This window comes from Lepisma saccharinum, chromosome 25 (genome assembly GCF_977018435.1).
Source record: "Lepisma saccharinum chromosome 25, izLepSacc3.1, whole genome shotgun sequence".
Taxonomy (NCBI): Eukaryota; Metazoa; Arthropoda; class Insecta; order Zygentoma; family Lepismatidae; genus Lepisma; species Lepisma saccharinum.
In genome coordinates this window covers 52,170,879-52,183,961 of record NC_139253.1, presented here as the reverse complement: position 1 = coordinate 52,183,961, position 13,083 = coordinate 52,170,879, and positions in this window count along the sequence as shown.

Genomic DNA, 13,083 nt, shown 5'->3' with positions numbered 1-13,083 from the left:
AGAAAATCAAACGTGACGAAGATGTTATTCGAATAAAATTTGCTTCATTCTCTACAGAAAAGGGCGTGTAGAGTGTCTAAATGATGTTTGCTTTTTCCTTGACGTTACCTATTTCACAAGAAGAGGACACGTGATTGGTTCTATAGCCTGACGTCTCACTTTATCCTAATCCGTCTCAAATATATACTGAAAAGCTCTTGAAGTGGAAAATTTTAGCTGGGGGGGGGGGGATATTTGGTCGAGCCTTGGGGTTTGCTGGGGGTATGCTCCTATTGTTTAACATTTTGTCAATAAGACGGCTGGGAGGATGCTTTGCGAAAATTGTGCTGCCTGTGGGGATAGCATCCTTCATAATTTCGAACACTGTGCCGAAGAGATAAACAAGGGTTGGATAAAAAGTAATGGCAAAACTGGTATAATTGCTACTTGACTGTATTGGCAGAGGAGCACGTGTTATATTCCTTCAATGTAATCGCCCCCCCATCTCTACGACCTTCTGCCACACGTATGGAAGGCGTCGTACACCATCAGCGCGTCCATCTCTGTCGATGTCCCGCAGTGACCGCCCTATAGCACGTATGATGGCTTCGCGCGTGTCGTAGTGCTTCCCGCCCAGTGGTTCCTTCATTTTGGCAAACAGGTCGTAATCACACGGTCTCATACCGGTGAATACGGCGGATGTTCCAGTACCTCCCACTACCAGCTATGCAGGAGTGCCGTCACAGTGTTCTCAGTGTGACACTTTGCATTGTCAAGCAGGATGATGGGACACCGTGCCAGAACGTGCCGTCGCTTCCTTCTTAATGCGAGACGAAGGTGGTGTTGCAAGAAGGTGCAGTAGTAGGCTGCGTTGACCGTCTGCCTAAGAGACGTTGTTCTTCTTGCCTAAACGAAACGCTTGTGGTGCTGTGACTCGCCCCTTTCACGGGACAGCAGTGTTGCCATTACTTTTTATCCAACCCTTGTATATTCAACTCTGAATATGTTATGAATGACATTGTCACTTTATCACAATAATCATCTGGTCATTCTCATTGTTCCGTGACAATGCAGAACGGAACATGACGGTTAACATTTCAAGTGGTTGAGCATCATTGGTAAAGGAATTGTTTTCAGCGCTCCTTTCGTTTCTGCCATAGCCTTCAGTCCGCCAATAAGCTTCTCGTCCTTCTGACATGCTGTGGTTCGCCCTAAGCACTATGGGGAGAGAGACACGAGCCTCATAAAACCATTTAGCATGTAAAATAAGTCATTAAGCTATCGGGTACGCGTTTCCAAACTTTTTTCCTCAAAGATGCCGCTGCGGTTAACGTTTCAAGTGTGTGATGTGTAACTACAGGCGTGGTTATGCCCTGTTTTACCAAATTAAAACAGTAAATTTTGATGAAATAACGTCTTTCCAAATTACAGGTTACTATTATTCCCTGCAGATCAACATACACAACACACCGTCTTATAATTTTAAATTATCACTTAGAAGGGCCACCCATGCAACGATAATGGTTTCTGTTAGGGTTAAGAATCACATTAAGGCGTTCATGTTACACATGCGGTCTTAAAAGCCCAAAGCGGCCTTTTTCCTTATCATTTTCGCTTTTTCTTTCTCCTCCCTTGTACTACCTCCGAGGGACATTTGGAAACAGCCTTGCCCGCGGTGGCAATTAAGAGAAACGGAGCATGCCTGGATGGTGTCATTCAAACTTCGCATTGCCGCGGGTGGTCCCGCAAAAACAAGAGACCTGCCTCGGCATCTGTCCGTCAGTTCCAGCTTAAGATATCTGTATTCCTCCCTGCAAATTGTTGCCATTAGAAATTGCTCTTGTTTTGTTGCTAGCTGCCATCATCATTAAATGTTTTTTCGTTGAAAATTCTTACTTCATTGCTGTCTTGGATTAATGTCAGGTGCAATCTCAACATTAGAGGGACTGGATGTCTTTTTCTTTATTCCACGAAACACGAACATTTATTATTATCGTGAATGCTGCAATCATCAACTTCGTACATAAATACACACTCACACGGGCACACGAGCGCGTCCAAAAAGAACATTCACTTCAAAACTTGTGTAATGTACTTAGACTACCAGATAGATTAGATTTCTTTATAAGTGTAAACAAGAATACTTGCTTTGAAGGTCTTCAACAATGATCATACTTTACGTCGCACGATTGATTGATTGATTGGCTTGGTTTATTTTACTTTCCTTCTATGCCACTTTTGGCTAATTTGCAAAGATGGGGATGAGTGATTGGACACCATTGGAGAATAGACACTCACAAACATTCATGCCCAGGTCGGGATTCGAACCTGTGATCCCTGGCGTCATAGCGTGATGCGCTAACCACTCCGCCACGGGATTTAAACCCATGACAATACCGTCAACCGCCAGACCACGTTTACGTAAAATGATCGTTCATTCAATGTTGCAACCACCTTTGTTCACTAATTCATAGTTAAACCAAAAAAATGTAGATGCTCTTCTTTTAAGAATTCATCCAAAAAAAATTCTCCCTTTAGACATTCTTCCAAATATTAATAGTTTTTAATGTTACTCGATTGATTGATTTGATGTTTTAAGTTCACTTTATGCACAGTAAGGCTAATCGGGACTGGACCTACAGTTTAGAGTGGGATCCAAACCACTATGTGCCTCCACCGGGTATCGAACCCGGGACCCCTTTATTACAAGGCGACTACGCTACCACTGCGCCATCGAGGAGGCCTTTTTATTACTCGAGTCAAAGTTAGGAAATAAAATGTCCAAATTGTTCACAACACACAATAATATTACACAGAGATGATGGAATAGAAATGATAATTTTAAGATAGAGATCTCCGAAATTTATCATTAGATTCTATGGAAAACGTAAAGGGAAATACTTGGTATTGGCATTGATTCATCCTTCCCAGTCAGTACAGTGTCTCATTGCCACGTGATAAATGAGGGCTTTATTCACGGAGATCATCTCAGTAGGAAGCGTTCCGTTGATGTCCCTGAAGAAGCAGCTCTGGGGCACACCTATCCTATCATAAATTAGTACATGGATTGCTGGTTAAAAGCGACGAAGGTAGTTCTGGTTAAACCTACTTCCGCACCACTATTCGTGCTCGTGGTACGGTGCAATTCACAGGACACAAGATGATTTTTCTGAAATTTCCAATCGGTATTAGCTCAAAAATCATTTGAAATCAGCTTGGTTGATCTTCTCTTTCATACAATACAAATGTTTGTTCTGAGCTGTATTTTTGTTATTTAACGCCACGTTTCTGCCCGCGACGATGAGAATGAGCAGGGGCGGCGATTGTCTGCCAAAACAGGGGGAGAGTATACATTTTCTGGGAAGGCAAGGCTTAACATTAAGAGGCCATATTGCAGGGGCAAGAAGTGGAAGCACCCTCATCTCCATCACTGAGAATGAGTAATGGTTAGATAATATTGATGAATACAAACTCACAAAGAACATCCATGTCCACACCGGGACTCGAACATGGAAATTTCGGTGGCGTGATTGAAAGTCGACCACTTAAGGTACTAGCCTATGCCTTTCGAACCTGCGCTTGTTCTAATCTAGGAAGCATAACAATGGTGAGAATAATTTCTCAACAACTACTCTAGTGTCGTTTCCAAAGTTTTCTTATTGAAGATTTTGTATGGACGTGCCACTTAATCTTTAGAACAGGAAGCTCTATTAAGAGCCAGGATATAACAGAGAATGCTTCAGATCTGGAAGCATGCACGGTTGCCATAAATAAGCAGTGAGGATCTGCCACACTCAGATCAAAGCAACTTTCACACGAGAGCATTGTGTATTGTTTATTTATTGTTCTCCCATTCCGGTCTCGACAGCCTATAAAAAAAATTACTAAATTAAACGAGTTCAATCTAGGTCAAAGCTGGCTATCAGCGAAGTAAAAAATGAACTCACAAGGTTTACATACAAAAAAGTGCAGCTGTGCGGAATGAGCCTGGGAGAGACGTATCTCACTGAAATTATCAAAGTTGCCGTCGAGCTCGTGAGGAGTTAATGGCCTTCCTCCCGCGGCTTATCGGCTCCCTCTATCAGCGATGGATGCTCAGATATCCTTCTTTGACCATCCGGTAAATAGCCACGCAAATCGCTTTCTTTTAGTCCGCGCTGTTATAACAACTTATAACAACATCGCAAAAAAGAACACCATCCTCTAATGCTGTGCTTTTGCAATTTCGGCCTCTGCAAAAAGAGGGTTCTTTTGATGTTCATCAGTCAAAGTACACCAGAATATAAATTGAGGTTTCCTCCTCTACATTTTGGCTAGATGCTGTGTTGAATTTCGAGTTACTAAACTCGGCTTTACTGTCCGAAAAAGTGCCTGTACAACAATTAGCTCAACGTTTAAAAAATGTTTCCTGTATAAATTTACTCATGCTTACAGGTTACAGTAAAATCATGAAGGCATATTAAAAAAAATGGGTGTGCTCTATGGGTACACTTCGCAACATCTTATTTGACCGCCCTGAAAAATTTCAAAGTCCGGAATTTGTAAATTTGGCAGCATAGCGCTTCAGAGCCAACTAAGAGTAGCCAACTTTGCAACATTTCTTCTTCCTGAATGAAAACGCTCTTTTGTGATTTTTTTTCATTCTTTTACATTCCATAAAGTAAAGATACCCTAAAGCAGTAATAAAATATATGAGTAGACAAAAAAATGTTAAGTAGAAATACGAATGTTGAATATATTTCAAGATTCTTCGTTCTGAATTTGAAAATAGGAAAATGTATGTGCATTGTGAAATACTGAACAGGTGCTCATCCACCTGGAAAGAATTGCGGTCACATTTGAATGCAACAAGGCAAATTTATGATTATTTTATGCGAAATGTTTAGTAAAGATACCTTGCACAACACCAAACGATTCTGCAAAGTGTGTCTTTTCCTTGGTTCTTGGCGAAAAATGGTTCGAAACTCTGGCACAATGTTGCTTCAACTGAGATTAACGTGTTTTACTGAGCTTTGTCTTAGCAATATCCTGGAGTAGTTGGTTAGATGACAGCACTTCCGTTTTTTTACTGTTTTCGTCAAGATTGAAACATCGTAGGTTCAAATCCCACCCTTTCCTTATTATTTTTTCCTTTTTATTTACGGAGTACGAAGTGTTCTAATAACGTAATGTAATATTATATTATATTACTGTAAATATTTATGCGATGCATGCTCAGTGGCGGCGATTTGGTTTCAAAACTGATGGGGCAAGGTGGGGCAGGGGGAGGGCAAGGACAGTTTCTTTCCCTTGGTAGATAATGTTTAGCATAGTGCGGGGTCATCTGCCCCTTCACACTCCATAATCGTCGCCACTGTGCATGCCTCAAGTAATGATTCTACTAATGTTTTTAATCTTTCAGTGATTGGCAGGATTTTAGGAAATATTTTTCCTTTCATTCAGCTGTTACAAGTTAACACATATTAAGGACTTAACATGTCAACTTTCTGCATACAGAAATGCCGGACATAAATCGCATAAATATCAACGGAAATATCCGAGAAACGTAGATAAGCATTCTCGTTCAAAGCCGTTTACTTCCAGAAAAAGATTTTGCAAAAAAGTAGGCTTGAACCCATGACCTTCCATTCCATAAGCAAACGATCCGTCTACACCACACGGTTCACGTTATTTTATGCACTCGGTTCGGATCCCACTTTAAACTGTAGGTAAAGTCCCGATTAGCCTTACTATGCAGAAAGTTGACTTGAAACACCAAATCAACCAATTCATCTTCTTTCAGAGTGGGCCTTCTATAATCTGAAGTCGGCCAACATCCGAAAATACAGTTCTGCTTCGCGTATACCAGAGTGTAATTGCATTTAATATTGTGACTAATTTTACTTTAAAACTACAGATTAAAGCGATAATAGTGTCCAGAAAAAGAACCTCAAAGTAGATCTTCACACAAAGTATTTTAATCCATTGCCAAACATTTCAGTTAAGAATAATATTATGCTTTTCCATTGACCGTATTTTCGATTCATGGTGAATTTGCTAAAAGGACCATGTCAAGAAATCTAAATATGTAAGTTTTACTAGTAAATGCATTTAAAATGCACGAAACAACAGGGGAGGAGAAAAATAAACCTCAAAAATAAGTAAAAATTCAACAAAACTGTTAAAAATACTGACAAATAAACTAAAAGCCAAAAAAGGCCGAAAAATGCAAAAAAAAAAAAAAATGTAAAATAGAAAGTGTTTTCCAGCTCTAACTGAAGGGAAACGGACATGATATCAGGTTTAGCATTGTTTTTAAGGGTCAGAAAAAAAGTTGATTTTTCATCAACGTCCGGACCCTAATTAGTAATTATGACCATTGAAAAAGTTGGAGGTAGCTTACTTAAAATTTTCTTGCTGAGGGATCGTATCGTCCCATATCTCCACTTCATAATAAAGGGCAAATCCATTTCAATTCAGGCAGATTTGAGAAAATCTGTCAGGGTGATGTCACAGATATCCATGAAACTGAAATATATTAGTCTAGATACAAAATTATGAGAAACATATTTTTTCGTTTCGCAATATAAAATTATTTTGCCGTCTTAGGCTGCTTCAAAGTTTGGGGCCAAATTTTCACAAGTTTTGGTGCCAAAAATTATAAACGGCTGTTTCTCAGGAACTATTAAAGATATTTGGATTCTGTTTTTTTTTATCTGAAAGTTTATTGAAAGCCTTTTCAAATGCATATACAACGAACTTTATATGCAGCTTTTGGGGTGTGCTATGAATGAAATTTTAAAAAATTATCCCCCTTTTGGACCCCCAAAATCTCGAAAAAGCCACCCTAAAAAATTTTCAAAATTTCAGGGCAATTATCAGCAATACCTCAAGTTGAACATATATAAATTTCACGGGGTGTATATGCCTGGTTGTAGTTTTACACAATATTTTAATAAGCACATTAAGAAGCTGAAAACTTAAACACAATCGTAATATTGAAGTAGACAAACCTTATTTCATCAGGCTATTATTGGTAAACAATATACAAATCATAAGAGTCCATAACCAAATAATTCATGTAATTGGTATATATCATGATATTGCTGATCATATTCAACATTTCTTATTTATAGAACATACTAGAAGCCAACTTTGGTTGGCCGCGGTGGCTCAGTCGGTAACGCGTCTGACTACCATGCTAAAGGTCCCGGGTTCGATCCCCGGCCGGTTCAAATCCGGGAACTTTTCTAACGGTGGAAGCGGCCCCGGCGCCTACCCAGCGTCGAATAACATGGGTACCTGGGGGAAACCCTGGGGGGTAAAGGCGGTCAGGGGCGTGATGCTGATCACATCACCCCACTCACGACCGGATCAAGAAAGTGTGGGGCGTCACCCCCACACCACCTATACGCCTTCATGGCGTGGTGCTAAGCACAGGGGAGCACTTTACTTTTTTTTTTTTTTACTAGAAGTCATTTGTTTTTCATATTCACATGTTCATTTGTTTCTTTTCGTTTGAGACAAATTGCTGTTAATTCCTTCTGAGCTTGAGTTTTGAGTCATTAGGAAGATGTTTACAAGTGGAAAAGCAGTGTTTTCTGAGAAAAGAATAAAGTGGCCTGGTTTGAGAACAGGCATAAAAAATGTGTAAATCAAGGCAAGAGTTGGAAGTTCAGACAACTTGAACATATGTTCACGCAGGGTCGTTACACAGTTAAGCACCTTGCTACACGGCACAATTTATCAGCAGGGCATATTAAGTGCATTCAGACTGCAGAAGAATTTCAGACTGTTGTTCAGACATATACATCAGGTGTTACACTGATTTACATTCCATCTGCAGAGATTCAAACATTCCGTGATATGAAACACAAAGAGTGGGTAAATGTGCAGGCAGTGCGAATGATTCATAAAAGTCATGTGTGGCATGCAGAGGGAACTGGAAATGATATTGTAGTTTCCATTGCAAGAACTGCCCAGAATGAGAAACAAGAAGTGAATGTTACTATTGGAAACAGCTCACATGTTATGCAGTATTGTAGAATTCACGACATCAAAGTGGGAACGTTTTTGGCTGTTATGTATGATGACTGCTGATGGGTTGAAGAATCAACTAAAGTGTACTTCGAGATGCAGGAAGTGCATGTAAATTTCATGCTGCCACGTGGACCTGCAAGGGCTATAATTTTCCTGATAGAATTAGGCAACACTAACATCAGTGCGTGATACCTTTGCAAAATATTCTGCAAGTTCTTTCTCCACCACACCCCCTTGGACAATCTGGAAGACTGCATGCCATCTCTAATACTGAAACTGCCTGTGTAGAAAAAGCTTTCATGAACAGAACTAACATATGCAATGCCGGTACTGGGAGTTCACATCGCCTAGCTTGCATAAAAAATGTCTTACGTTTAAGTTTTCAGCTTGTCAATGTGCTTATTAAAATATTGTGTAAAATTACAACCAGGAATATATACCCCGTGAAATTTATATATGTTCAACTTGAGGTATTGCTGTTAACTGCCCTGAAATTTTGAAAATTTTTAGGGTGGCTTTTTCGAGATTTTGGGGGTCCAAAAGGGGGATAATTTTTTAAAATTTCATTCATAGTACACCCCAAAAGCTGCATATAAAGTTCGTTGTATATGCATTTGAAAAGGCTTTCAATAAACTTTCAGATAAATAAACAGAATCCAAATATCTTTAATAGTTCCTGAGAAACAGCCGTTTACAATTTTTGGCACCAAAACTTGTGAAAATTTGACCCCAAACTTTGAAGCAGCCTAAGACGGCCAAAAAATTTTTTATTGCGAAACGAAAAAATATGTGTCTCATAATTTTGTATCTAGAATAATATATTTCAGTTTCATGGACATCTGTGACATCACCCTGACACCCCCTGCCTGTCTGCATTTTTCTTTAAAGAAAAACATCAAGTTCATATTTCGAAAATGACTTGGACTTGGAGTTTTCCACCACGAAAATATGTTTTTCATAGTTTGAAGTTCGTTAGTATTATCTTTCAAGGTTCCCATTGTTTTAATTTCACACATATTTTATATTTCATACCTTCCTCTCTCTTTTCATACAGTCTTTCGAAAAAAGTTGAAGTTTCTTGTCAAACGGGATCTGATTCAAATGACTCCTTTTCGCTCTCCTGTTTCTACTTTCAACAAACAACAAAATACTTCGTAACTAAGCGATTGCTTGTTCAAAACACGGAATTTTTACACAATTTACAAAATATGACAAAACGCCAATAGACATGTTCATCATTTTTCCCTTTCAGCATTTCTCGATTTTATCTGAATTCGTTTCATGAAAATTGCCATGAGGAAATTATAGATATGACATTATGTGTGAATTGGTTTCTTCAAACTGGTAGCACATTTTAACATGAGCTACCTGGAGAAGAGGTAGCGTACTTGATTCTTACGAGGGAGGTCGTAGGTTCGATTCTTCACCTAGGCAGGATTTTTTTCAGGAGTATATCGTTGGGTGTAAAGTTTATGCACCGTGCTAAAAAGTTAACATTGGTCTCTGTATTTCACGAGAGGAAATGAAATAGTAAGAGAAAGTTATGTATCGGATTCTCGTACTTTCTGTTCAAAGAAGACAAAGCCGTGAGGAATTAACGATCATTATGAGGTTTTGAATTTTTTTTATTATTACTCACTATATAAATACTTTTTAGTAGTTTCTTGTCGAATCGGCCTTCGTCGCAATAACAATTTATTTATGTTAATTAGCGATTTACTATTAGTTTTAGAATCATGGTAAGATGGTGGTGAGGGGATTGACAAGAGTCATTACGAAGGAACGGACATAAAATTACCAATCTTAGCAATTTGAACTCATTAAACGCTCTCCTTCGTTACAGTACTGCACTACATCACTACTTAACATAACTGTATATCTTTTTTAGTATATCGAAATCAAATAATCAATATTTTAGGTGTCAGTGAACGGCGTAGGTTCGAATCCGGCTCTGGTCGGAATTTATTCGGCCTACGTATAGGGCCGGTGGCAACCCACCATCGTGGGGAAATTGGGAAGCTCCGAGTGATTGAGCGTAACCCGGTCAAGAAGACCTACAATAACGGCTGGGGGTTCGTCGGGCTGATCACCCGTCACCCAATACTGGTCTAAGACCTCCACGCTACAACAGGTGACGGAGGAACTGTGTGGGAGGGAGACCAGCAGTCGGTAGGTAAGCCAAGGCCCTTCAAGGGCTGTAGCGCTGTGGGTTTAGTTTAGTTTAGGTGTCAGTGAAGAACAAACAATACATAACTTAAATAACATTACATTTTGCATCCTGAATACATATATGTGATTTGTGAATTAATCATGATGTGTGTGTGTTAACACAACACATGAACAATAACTAAAAATAAAATTTTTAACTTTAAATCCTGGAAATGTCCAACTTCTAAGGGGAATTATGCGCAGAAGGGACGTCCCTCAAGTGTGCATCGGATTCATTTTTTAAATATTCTAATATCAACGGTATCTGTTCAGCAAACAAAAAAAGAAAAAAAGATAGAGCTGAGGGTGTGATTTGAACCCGCGACCTTTCACGCTTGATGAAAAATAAGGATAGAAGCGCCTAACCAACTGCTCTACGTTAACTTAATGACGCCAAACCCTTAAAAACATGTTGACGTTTATGAAGTCTCCCGCCTTCCTGTGTTTCAAGCACATTTTCTCGACAAGTCGTGTAAAATATATGTTTTTGAGACCTGTTCGATATTATGCAAGGTATTTTAAATAAAATGTCGCATAATCTCCTCACAAATTTGCTTCTTTCTGCACAAACTTGATGGCAATATCCTCCAGGTGGAGAAAAACTCTATTCAGTGTTTCAAACCCCCCAAATTTCAAGTCGAGCAAGCAGAATCGTAAATATCCTTCAAGGTTATTTTTTCAATTTATTATTTCTGTTTGATTGCGTATTATAATAGTGGTTTATAGTTTCTAAGTTCATGGAAAGTGTTAAATTGAAAACCCATCACCGCAGCGTTTTTCGTCTAGTGGAAGGACCTACTCAAAGTTGGCTACTCTCACCTGGAACTGAAGTGCAATGTTGCTAAGTTTACGATTTCTGGACTTAGAATTCTTTCGGGGCGGTCAAATAAGATGTTGCGAAGTGTACTATGCGGTAGGATTACCGCTTGTCACCAAGGAAATATTTCATTGATTTCCTTTATTTTACTTCACTTTTCTGCTACTTTTGACTAATCGCGAAGATGAGGTTGAATGATGATGTGATGAAATTTGATGAAGGGACACTAACACAGAACACCCTTGAACAGGCCGGAATTCGAACCTGGGACTCCTGGCGTCGTGGTGCGCTGTGCTATTCACTCTGTCACAGAGGTCGGCACCAAGGAATGAATTTACATGTATATAAATGTGACATTATTTCTGTAGTACGTAGTACTTGAGGACCAGTTGCGGCGAGTGGGGGTGTTGCCTCCCACTTTTCGCCACTTTTGCCCCCGTACTATGCTAGACCTTATCTACAAAGGGAAATATACTGTCTGTGCACCCCAAACTTTGGCACCTTCCACCCCCGGTTTTGAAACCCAATCGCCGCCACTGATGAGGGCTAAAAATGGGATACTTGAAAAATAACGAGCAACTCTTTTAAAAATGGCCAACCATCATTGCAATAAGTCTGTCAACTACAATGTAGTATCTAAAGATATTAGTAGTAGTGCAGAGTCTAAACAATTGTAGATTTTTCTGTTAATATATGGCACTATATTCTTATGAGGCAAAAAGGTTTATAGCCTTAAAATATATATATATATATATATCTTCAGTAATCAGCAGGTAATCAAGATTAAATAGCTTGTGTACTTAGAACTTACTTTCTTTGGGATTTCCATCACATTATACAAAATAATTTTGATTCAATTATTTCTTGAAAAAGATCTTACGTCAGTCACTAAATAGTTTTTCTTAAACGTTGCTGTTATTTTGTACTGAAATGTAATTTAGTAACGACGACAACAAATATAACAATTAACGTTTCCTTGAACCGGCTGTGCCACATGAAAGTAATATTGTTGATTATTGTAAGGTTAGATAAAAGAAAAATCAAGTTAACTATAATAGGCAAATATACGTGGTCAACACTAAGTTTGATCTGCACATAACAGCATTTGGCAATTGTTTCTTTGCTTAAAAAAATGGAAACAATGCCAGGAAGATAGAAATGTGGTCTTTAAACTTATGAAAGTGCTCCAATTGATTTTGAAATAGCCCCATTATTTAACACTGTACTTAGATCATATTTTCTCTGCGGGAGGATGTGCTCCCAATCGAGCGGCGAGCCACTGCATTAGGAGCTCGTGACTGGAGAATTGCCCTGCGATTTCCCGCCAGCTGATAATCATAGTCATCGGTGAACTCACGGAATTAGGGGCTTGTCTAATGCGAAGTGAAAGGCTGGAACAAAGTTGTTTCGATGGCTTAACTCCCACTCACGATATGCAATTGTTGTTCTCTTCTTTTGATCCTTACTTGTTAAACAGCAAAGGCGAGGAAGAGAGGGAATACTTTAAAAGCCTATCAACTGCCATAAATTGTAAACTAAGCATAATTCTCATATTGCGCTACATTTCTGTTTAAGACTATAATGTTGGTTTCTAGCAAGGAAATTGGATACTATTGGTCCTGTTTAGAACTTCCAATATTATTATGTTAAGGCTTAACCGTATACAACCAGTGTTCGGTGGGATATCATAAATGAAAATGTTTTATGGAATGTCTGTCTCTCTCTCTCTCTCTCTCTCTCTCTCTCTCTCTCTCTCTCTCTCTCTCTCTCTCTCTCTCTCTCTCTCTCTCTAGCCACGCCATACCCTGGACTGCATATTTTGCAGGTCAAGAAAGTTGTGAACTCACATTTAGTGTAATCCTCTGTGGTGATTGTGTTGAAACTTTCACATGTGTTTGCGACTGTCCATTCATTCATCTTCTTCCCCACACACACTCCGACGCCAGGAGTTCCGGGTTCGAGTCGAGGCCTGGGCATAAGTGTTCTTTGTGTGTGACCCTTTATGAATTTCATCATATATTCACTCATCCTAAACTTCATGATTAGCCAAAAGTAGTAGA